Source organism: Malus domestica, chromosome 02 (assembly GCF_042453785.1).
Source record: "Malus domestica chromosome 02, GDT2T_hap1".
Lineage (NCBI taxonomy): Eukaryota > Viridiplantae > Streptophyta > Magnoliopsida > Rosales > Rosaceae > Malus > Malus domestica.
Window position 1 is genome coordinate 7,069,768 of NC_091662.1, and position 10,589 is coordinate 7,080,356.

The following is a 10,589-nucleotide window of genomic DNA, read 5'->3' on the forward strand; positions in this document are numbered from 1 at the left end:
AGTGTCGGTGAGCTTGGTGCCCTCACTGTCAGCATCATCCTTGAGTGACAGCAACGTCGTCAGCATGTCCACGTGTTTCCCTCTGAATTCTTGAGGCCTTGAGCTTTTCTCTCCTCGTCATTTGATCAAGAAGAAGACCCAGAAACTTTCGGTGAGGTGACCGGAAACAGAGGCTGGGATTTTATTAGGTGCGACGGCTTCACCATTATTCCTGAAGATTGTTTTGCTTAATGTAGGCCCAAATCTGCTTCAGAGCTTAGGTGCGAGAAGTCTTGGGGGCACCCACAAAGGCTTGCATCTCAGGCGATACTTTTCGAGGCTTCATGATGTCGCGGGGCTCGCAGGGGATGGTGGTAGTTCTGCGGTGGTTGTTGAGAGTGATGATGGCGGAGTAGAGGAGGAGGTTGAAACTGAAGTTGAAGATGGTAATGGTAATGAGGAGGAGATGGGTGAGAGCCGACGAGCTCTTGAAGCTGACCGATGAGCTGTCTCAGCATAGCCAGCCCTTCCATGCCCCTCACAGGCTCTCTCTCTCTCTCTCCATCTTTCTCCCTCCTCTCAACGGGTGGGATATTATTGTTCTTGTAAACGGCAGAACCAAGATCTGGGTGTAAAACGGCTTGAGGCATCTTCGCTCGTGTCAACCATGTTAGGTTGCATAGGGACATTGTAGGATTGTTGTGACTGTGCAACAGGCATCAAATAGACTAGATACTGCAGGTGATCCATTTGGTGATGAGGTTGTTACTGTGATGGCAGCGGAGGCGGAGTTGTTCTTTTTTAAGGAGGACGAAGAGGACTTGAGGAGGACGGAGCCATTGCTGGCGACGGCGGTTGAGTACTCGTAACAAGGAGACGCCGAAGCAGCCGCCCGCTTGGAGCTGATGCATCTGAGAGAGACCCCCGTGTTGTTGCTACCAAATCCCGCCGGCATCGAGCAAGCTAGTGGCACCGACCTCGCCTATGGTGACTCGGACGTTGACATCGACGACTTGAGAGGGGTCGAATTTGAGAGGCATCGAAGATAAGGACGACAGTGAAGACTTTCTGACCAAGTTTCTGATATCTCTGGCATCTTCAATCTTGGATTCGATATCGCCATGGGTGAGCTTCAAGGAGATTTCGAGTATAAGGGTTTATTTCCTTTGGCTCCCTGTCTCTGTCCATTCTTCATCTTCTTGCCAACCTTGTCCAGGCCCATGAACAACAACCACATGTTTCCCCTTGACCCAGCATAATCTCTCTCTCCATTGCCTAACTTGCATTGTGTCACGATCTCATATCCTTTTTGTTTTCATTCTCTGCAGGTTCACGGTGGAGGTTGTGGTGAGATCTCATGGTGTGAGATGAAAAAATGAGAAATAACCGACATAGCTTTTTGTGTCGTTTCCCACAGACGGCGCCAAATGTTGATGCACAAAACCGGAGGTCTTGGAACAACGTAAATTCGACCGTGAATCTGCATGAAATGTAAATAACACAAGATGTATCGTGGTTCACCCCAAGGTTTGGGCTACGTCCACATTGAATATGTATTTATCTGAGGGAGAGAGAGCTCTGAGAGTGAGAGCTTTGAGAGGGGGTGAGAGGGCCTAGGAATTGGCATCCTCTTAATTGTAAGGGTGATGAGTGCTTTTATAGAATAAGGACTCCTCACTTATTACATATTTGCCCATTCCTTTATTACATAATTACATTTAAATCCCCCAAGTATTTATATTTATTACATAATTACATTTAAATCCCCCAAGTATTTATACGAGGTCTAAATACGAGGCCTTAAATATGGTATAAACAGCTTATATGGCAGGGGACAAGCTGCCTAGCTCCCTACCTTGTTCTCTGGGATGAGAACAACCTTTGTTACAATTCTAAAAGGTTCTTGAAAAAATCTGCTACTTGTGCTCTATTCGTCTCCGCGAGAGGCAAGTGTTTTGAAATAATATTTTACTTGTGCTATTTTTCTCTGCGAGAGGCAAGTGTTTCTGTGTGCATCGTCTGGTGTTCAAGTAGGTGACGAGGGATGTTTAATCTCAGCAGTAAAATTTCATAAAAGTAATTTGACGACTCTGTGTGCAATTCTCAATTTTTTCAAGATCATAAGAAATCCATAAAAGAAGTCTATAGAAATCTATAAGAGAAATCCGTATAAATCTGTTAAAATCTATGTACAATTGTAAAGTCTTTTAAAATCCTTTAAAATCTATCACTTAGAAAAGTCTATTAAAATCATCTGAAATTCAAATTGACTACACCATCCTTAGTTTTAATGAAAAGAGATAAATAAAGGTGTAGTGAATAGTACTAGAGAAAGATAAAAATGTGATTTTTCGTTAAAAGTAAACAGTATCGGAAGTGTAACACCTCACCCCCATTTTATTTAAAAATGGTTTTTAATTCTTAATTGGTGTGCCCAAGGGGCCACCTTCTGTTTTTGTGTCCCCCCATTCCCGTCACTCTTCATTCTCTCTCTGTCCCTCCCCCGTGAACTCCCTTCTTTCTTCTTCTTCTTTTCTGTTTTCTTTTCTTCCTTCTTCTGTCTGTCTCTCGGCTCTCTCTCTTCCCCTGGACTCACTAGGACCGAGTCACCATCGAAGAGAGGCTCGCAACGAACCCCGGACCCTGCCCTGCGAGTTCGACGACACGGAGTAAGCTCTGGCGAGCACCGCCCCTTTCGAGGCCATTTCCGGCCAAACCACGACGAGTTGGCCGGCGTGCAAGGTATCAATCTCTTCGTCTCGTCGAGTAGTACAACTTTCCTTTTTGTTTCACTCAATTTCGTTCAGTATTGGAAACGTTATACTCATTTGAACCTTACCCAGTTTCCGGCGAGTCCGACGGCTTTCGAGGCGTTTTCCGGCCAAACCACGGCGAATTAGACGTCGTGTGAGGTACCATTCTCTTCTTCTCTTCAAGGGCTATAACTTTCGTTTTTGTCTCGCTTGATTTCGTTGAGTATTGTTAAAGTTATGGCCGTTTAAAGTGGGATGGGTTTCCGGCCGAATTTCCGGCCTTCTCTCCCATTGGATCCGGCGACCCACCAAAACCCAAGGCTTTGGGCCTTCCCTGCCTAGCCCAGCCCGTTTTTATTCTATTTAATTATTTATTTTCAGCAGCCCAAAGGGCCTTGGGCCGGTTTTGAGTGAAAGGGCTTAAAGCCCGGTCCTTGTGTGAGGCCTTAAGGCCTTTGTGGTTTGTGTGTGTGTGTGTTTAAGTGCATGCGTACGTGTGTGTATATGCATGCTTGCATGCATGTGCATGCCGTGCATGTGTGTGTTTGTGTGGTGCGTGTGTGTGTTTGGGCTTAGGCCCAAACCACCCATTTTCACCCTAAACCCTTTATAACCCAAATCCTTTAAAACCCTAAACCCATCCAATTCCAAATTCCCTATTTTATTTAATTCAAACCCTTCTTAGAGTAATTCGACGTTCTGGATCCGTTTCCAAGTCCGTTTTCCCAAATTCAATTGCTATTATATAGTTTTATTAATTGGACCCTTTATGTGCTTAGGGGCAATATTGGTGACGTTTTCTTGTTCGTTAGTTTGCATGGCTCTTCGGCGGCTAAGTACTGTGAGTGGACCCCTTCTAAAATGCATGTTTTATAGTAGAAATGCATACATGAAAAACATGATTTGATGATTACGTTTTATGAAACGTTTTGTGAGATAACATGCTTATTGAGGCTACTTTAAATTATTACTATTTTTCCTATAACCCGTGTTCTTATAGAATATCTGATGGATGACGATATGATATTTAGAACATGTTTCGAACACCTCTTTATAGTATAGATGATGGATGACTTTATATTATGAAGTTGTTTTTCAATATATGTATGTTCAATGGTTTTGTACTTATCTAGTGGTCCTTTCCGCTACGGGACGTAGGGATAGATTTCGGTCCGTCCCGGGCGACGGTTTGGTGTTGGCATAGGGCCTGGAGTGTGTTTCCTCTGGCTATTTAGCACAGGGACGGGGAGCCGGCATGGGGCCTGAAGTGTATTTTCCTCTGATTGTCTGCTCAGAGACGGGGAGCCGGCATGGGGCCTGGGGGTTATTGGACAATTCACTAGTGATTATTATATATACAAGTTATGATTTGAGACACTGCACATCATGCTAGGTTTCGGAAAACCTATGTTTATCATTATATATGTGTTTTCATAAAACTTGGGGGTTAGTACGTTGATAACTGTTTTGTTATATTTATATCAAATTGGTCCACTCATGTTTGTTTTGCGCCCCCTTCAGGATTTAGGATCGAGGCATACAATCCCGGCATCCAGGCACTTCCGCATCGGTATCTTCGAGTCCTCTCGGTGTAGAACCCACTTCTGTGTTCATTCAATTTTTATATTAACTCTTTTAATATTCTAGATTAGATGTGTGCTCTGAACACGTTCCTTAAATACATATTCTTTATTCTCTTATATTTATAAGTCTTATCTATCCCTTGTTGTCAGCATTTGCACTCAATAAATGGCTTTCGTCACCCTTCGGGTGTCGGCCAGCACGTGACCATCCCTTTGTCCCTAGGACATCGGGATCGGGGCGTATCAGATTGGTATCAGAGCCTAGTTTGTTCAAAGCATACTTAGGATCTTCTTGTACTAAAGTTGTGTGTCGGTTTTGACATCATTTGGATGTCAGGACTTCTGGATTTGGTGCCATTCGGCGCAGCTATGCGAATCTTTCTCTGTTTGAATTGTCACATTCTGGCTGAATATACAAGAATTCGTGTCGGGATTGTGCCTCATCGGTGACGTGTTTGAATTGTTGGATGACTTTCAGCTTCAAATCGATACTCTACGACGTGCATTCCCTGGGAATGACGGGCATAGTCGGTGTTACTTAGGAACGACGGGTTTTAGAAATCTCAGATTGAGGAAGTTTGGTCAAGACCAGCTGTAAATTCGAAATGGCGATGCCACTCTGCAACATGCGTTCCCTAGGAATTGCGGGCGGAGTCGGCTTTGCATCAAAATCTTGGGAAACAGAAAAATCTTAGCAGTACGAATTGACTAAGACCAACTGGAGTTCTGAAGCGGTGTTGTACTCTGCAACATGCGTTCCTTAGGAATGGCGGGCAGAGTCGTATCTCTTTAGAAATTACTCGAAACTTTCAAAATGCATATTGAAGAAGCAAGTAAGTGCTAGTGGTGACGACGGTTAGTATGTGGTAGTTGGATTTGGATGATGAAGATCCAAACTTGTTTGGATAAACAAATTCCTTGAATTTCACCTGAGTCTGGTACTCAGTGGTAAAATGCCCCTTGTCCTCGTACTTTTCAGTAGAGGTAAACTTAACCTCTTGCTTGTAGCCCAACTGACCAGTGCTCTTGTCCGTTAACTGTTTAGCCTTGTAATTTTCAGTGTAATGGCTTGAGACTCTACCATATTCATCATTGTACGAAGATCGAGCTTTACTCTAAACTTCTCTGGACTCATTGAGCTTTGGTTGCTTAGAGGCATCACTTTAAGGTAGCCAATCGTGTCACTGCATGCATACGCGGGCTGCTTCGTATCTTTCTTCATCGTCATTCTGTTGATTCAGAGGTTCTATGTTTAATTTTTGAACTTTGAAACAACTCTCACAAAGTATTGTGAATTGCGAAATGTCTTTGGCCTCGTCAAATCTTATTAACAGTTCTTATCTATTCTTGAGCTTAGACCTATTTTCTTTTGGCTAAGAAACCAATCAACCTTATTGTGATGATTAGCCAAATAATCATAAACAGTGACTTCTATTTCTGCATCTTCATTTTCCTTCGCTTGTTTGTTTCTCAAAGTAAAACTGGATCATGCCGGAACATTACACGACGGGTGGAAAAAAAAAGAAAAAAAAAAAAAGGTTTGTTCTCAGCATGGTTTCTCGTTCAAATCCAAATATCTTGTACTTCAAAAAGACTTGTTTTGACCCTCAAATTCTTGAGTGTTCTTTCAGCCTTCTCGACATGGTTTCTCGCTTAATCAATGAGGAATTCACGATCGATCGATTCGGCGGAAGTGTGCGCCCAATTTTTATCGTTTTGGATAGGAATGTTAGGAGCATAATATTTTGACAAACTTACCAGACTTACCAGAAAGAGTTCCATGTGGGTATGAGGTTTAAGCTATATGTTGGTAAGAAACTGGTGAAGATTGCAGTGCAGATGATCGGCAGATTGCATCACTATCTTCATGTTGAATTGAATGGTCACCACTCATTATCTTGCTACAATTCATAACCATCATATCTTACTCTGGTAAACCTTTTTGATGATGTTATGTGTTCGTCTCAACGGATATTTCGATTGCTTCACTCCTGAACCTTATTGTGATGAGTACGTGGTTGTTAAAACACTCCTAGAGAATCTATTTGGTGCATTCTGGAATGGCACTACAGAACGGTCGAGGCAAAAATCGGATAATCTTTGCACTTCTCTCGAAATGTGTGTACTCTCTTTTGTTTTTAGGTTGACCATTTGCGAGTCGTTCTTCTTTCCACCAACTTTGACCTTGGTTGACTAGAAATATGCAACTAAGCAAAAATGGAGAGGTGGATTGAGCACTACAACAGTTCCCAAGAGATACTGCGTGTTGAGGAAGATGACTTCTCGTTTTCTGCTTGCTTAGTTCGAGCTTTTGGGTCTACTACTAACATGGTAGCCACTTCTCTTGAATCCCAAGGTACAATTTTCAAATGGGTTCTTTACTGGTGAAACACTGGTGTAGTTGGTCACATTTGGAAGAACTGAGGAGGATATGATGCTTGGTGATGGATAAAGTTTTACAACGACAGTTCTTATTTTGTTCGGTTTGAGTATGGCACTTGTTGTGGCATGGTACGAGAGTTGCTACATGCAACATTGGTTGATAGAGGAGTTGTGCGAGCTTGTATTCGGAGGATCGAATTTACGATGTGTGAAATTGTGCACCCTCAGGAAATTACTGCTTGCTTATCGAGACAACAAATGTGTGATCGATATCACGGGCTGCAGACCGTTGTATCGATAACTTATTCGTTGGATTCGTTAAGCAAGTGGGCAGGAAGATCCGTCTACGGCAATTGTTACAGATTCGTTATTCTTGGGACTCGACCCAAAGACACATCTTTTCTCGGAGTACGTGAAGTTACGAATTCTTGGGCGAGATCCATTTCCATTTTCAGTTTTGGTTTTTAGTATAAGTATTTTAACTTCCTTTACTTTAGTTATTTGTTTTTGTCATTTCAATTGTTTTGAGGAAAGTGTTTTTCGTTTTCAATTTTAAGTTCAGCACGAGTTTTCGACCTATATGTTATTACATCTCTATTTTGACGTTATCGTATTTTATGTACTTACTTTTGACCTTAAGTTATTATGTGTTTTCGACTTAATATTTTTATAAAGTATATTTCTACTTTTACACTGATAGGGATGAAAGTAAGGGTTTAGAGGCATGATAGAGGATTTTGCAACCCGCTCGAGACGGTGTGGCATATTCTCTTTGATGCACCCACTTTGACTTGATTTCTCTTTATACATATATTCTTCTTACTATTTTTGAGTATTTCAGTTTAGCAAGTGATTTAAATTTCGGGACGAAATTCTTTTAAGGGGGGTAGATTGTAACACCTCACCCCCATTTTATTTAAAAATGGTTTTTAATTCTTAATTGGTGTGCCCAAGGGGCCCACCTTCTGTTTTTGTGTCCCCCATTCCCGTCACTCTTCCTTCTCTCTCTGTCCCTCCCCCGTGAACTCCCTTCTTTCTTCTTCTTCTTTTCTGTTTTCTTTTCTTCCTTCTTCTGTCTGTCTCTCGGCTCTCTCTCTTCCCCTGGACTCACTAGGACCGAGTCACCATCGAAGAGAGGCTCGCAATGAACCCCGGACCCTGCCCTGCGAGTTCGACGACACGGAGTAAGCTCCGGCGAGCACCTCCCCTTTCGAGGCCATTTCCGGCCCAACCAAGACGAGTTGGCCGGCGTGCAAGGTATCAATCTCTTCGTCTCGTCGAGTAGTACAACTTTCCTTTTTGTTTCACTCAATTTCGTTGCGTATTGGAAAAGTTATACTCATTTGAACCTTACCCAGTTTCCGACGAGTCCGACGGCTTTCGAGGCGTTTTCCGGCCAAACCACGGCGAGTTAGACGTCGTGTGAGGTACCATTCTCTTCGTCTCTTCAAGGGCTATAACTTTCGTTTTTGTCTCGCTTGATTTCGTTGAGTATTGTTAAAGTTATGGCCGTTTAAAGTGGGATGGGTTTCCGGCCGAATTTCCGGCCTTCTCTCCCATTGGATCCGGCGACCCACCAAAACCCAAGGCTTTGGGCCTTCCCTGCCTAGCCCAGCCCGTTTTTATTCTATTTAATTATTTATTTTCAGCAGCCCAAAGGGCCTTGGGCCGGTTTTGAGTGAAAGGGCTTAAAGCCCGGTCCTTGTGTGAGGCCTTAAGGCCTTTGTGGTTTGTGTGTGTGTGTGTGTTTAAGTGCATGCGTACGTGTGTGTATATGCATGCTTGCATGCATGTGCATGCCGTGCATGTGTGTGTTTGTGTGGTGCGTGTGTGTGTTTGGGCTTAGGCCCAAACCACCCATTTTCACCCTAAACCCTTTATAACCCAAATCCTTTAAAACCCTAAACCCGTCCAATTCCAAATTCCCTATTTTATTTAATTCAAACCCTTCTTAGAGTAATTCGACGTTATGGATCCGTTTCCAAGTCCGTTTTCCCAAATTCAATTGCTATTATATAGTTTTATTAATTGGACCCTTTATGTGCTTAGGGGCAATATTGGTGACGTTTTCTTGTTCGTTAGTTTGCATGGCTCTTCGGCGGCTAAGTACTGTGAGTGGACCCCTTCTAAAATGCATGTTTTATAGTAGAAATGCATACATGAAAAGCATGATTTGATGATTACGTTTTATGAAACGTTTTGTGAGATAACATGCTTATTGAGGCTACTTTAAATTATTACTATTTTTCCTATAACCCGTGTTCTTATAGAATATCTGATGGATGACGATATGATATTTAGAACATGTTTCGAACACCTCTTTATAGTATAGATGATGAATGACTTTATACTATGAAGTTGTTTTTCAATATATGTATGTTCAATGGTTTTGTACTTACCTAGTGGTTCTTTCCGCTACGGGACGTAGGGATAGATTTCGGTCCGTCCCGGGCGACGGTTTGGTGTTGGCATAGGGCCTGGAGTGTGTTTCCTCTGGCTATTTAGCACAGGGACGGGGAGCCGGCATGGGGCTTGAAGTGTATTTTCCTCTGACTGTCTGCTCAGAGACGGGGAGCCGGCATGGGGCCTGGGGGTTATCGGACAATTCACTAGTGATTATTATATATACAAGTTATGATTTGAGACACTGCACATCATGCTAGGTTTCGGAAAACCTATGTTTATCATTATATATGTGTTTTCATAAAACTTGGGGGTTAGTACGTTGATAACTGTTTTGTTATATTTATATCAAATTGGTCCACTCATGTTTGTTTTGCGCCCCCTTCAGGATTTAGGATCGAGGCATACAATCCCGGAATCCAGGCACTTCCGCATCGGTATCTTCGAGTCCTCTCGGTGTAGGACCCACTTCTGTGTTCATTCAATTTTTATATTAACTCTTTTAATATTCTAGATTAGATGTGTGCTCTGAACACGTTCCTTAAATACATATTCTTTATTCTCTTATATTTATAAGTCTTATCTATCCCTTGTTGTTAGCATTTGCACTCAATAAATGGCTTTCGTCACCCTTCGGGTGTCGGGCAGCACGTGACCATCCCTTTGTCCCTAGGACATCGGGATCGGGGCGTGTCAGGAAGTGTTTTGTTAAAACTCCCTATTATTAATGGCATAAATCATTTCGTTTGTAAATGACTAGATTTTGAATTTTTGAGTTTGTTTGGATATTGTTGAATACTTGTATTAATGTCATTTTTTTAACGAGCCTACAAGTGAAACACAAACTGAAACCACAACCGTTTGAAACTAAACCGAACCAAAACTAGATGATTTGGTTCCATTTCAATTGCTACCTTAAAACCGAACCGAACTGAAATAATTTTAGTTTCAATTTTAACTTTGCCCTAAAACCGCGCGAAATCATTTAAAACGTTTATGTTGTTTAATGGATATAGAAGATCCACATGAAATAATTTTTTAAAATGGATACTTTGGATGCGGTCCCTAATCCTTAACATTCTTTGACTAAAACCTTAATGGTATTCAACGTTTGACCAAAATCTCTTGACTTTGTACACCTCATTATATTACAATTAATATTTATATTTTTATAATTTTGACATTAATTGTTTGATATTTTATGAGATTTATAATCCTATAAATTTAAAATCTCACATTATAAAACTATTAGAAATGGTTGCAATAAAAAAATTCAAACATTTTGATTGAATAAATGGATAAAAACTATGTAAAAATAATAAATAATAAATGGCAAAAGAATGCATCCATAGTGTTAAAAAATTGGTACATTTTACAAAAAAATTGGTACATTTCACATATAACAAAGTGGTACATTAATAAAGAAGAATGGGTACATTATAAATAAATTAGGGTACAGATAAAAGATTAAAAAATTATGAGTACAAAT

General features: G+C 41.4%; 3 long non-coding RNA genes across 3 annotated transcripts; all 3 read left to right on the forward strand.

The window, feature by feature from the left end:
• Window positions 1–959: 959 nt before the first annotated feature.
• On the forward strand, window positions 960–1,663 carry LOC139189030 (uncharacterized). The gene is made up of 2 exons (XR_011572497.1): window positions 960–1,104; window positions 1,308–1,663. It is a non-coding gene; the product is annotated as an uncharacterized lncRNA (long non-coding RNA).
• A 788-nt stretch (window positions 1,664–2,451) lies between these two features.
• Window positions 2,452–4,434, forward strand: LOC139192470 (uncharacterized). Its single transcript, XR_011576646.1, has 4 exons — window positions 2,452–2,721; window positions 2,823–2,891; window positions 3,512–3,573; window positions 4,254–4,434. It is a non-coding gene; the product is annotated as an uncharacterized lncRNA (long non-coding RNA).
• Window positions 4,435–5,199: 765 nt separating this feature from the next.
• On the forward strand, window positions 5,200–9,669 carry LOC114823752 (uncharacterized). Its single transcript, XR_003771703.2, has 3 exons — window positions 5,200–7,954; window positions 8,056–8,124; window positions 8,747–9,669. It is a non-coding gene; the product is annotated as an uncharacterized lncRNA (long non-coding RNA).
• Window positions 9,670–10,589: the final 920 nt, after the last annotated feature.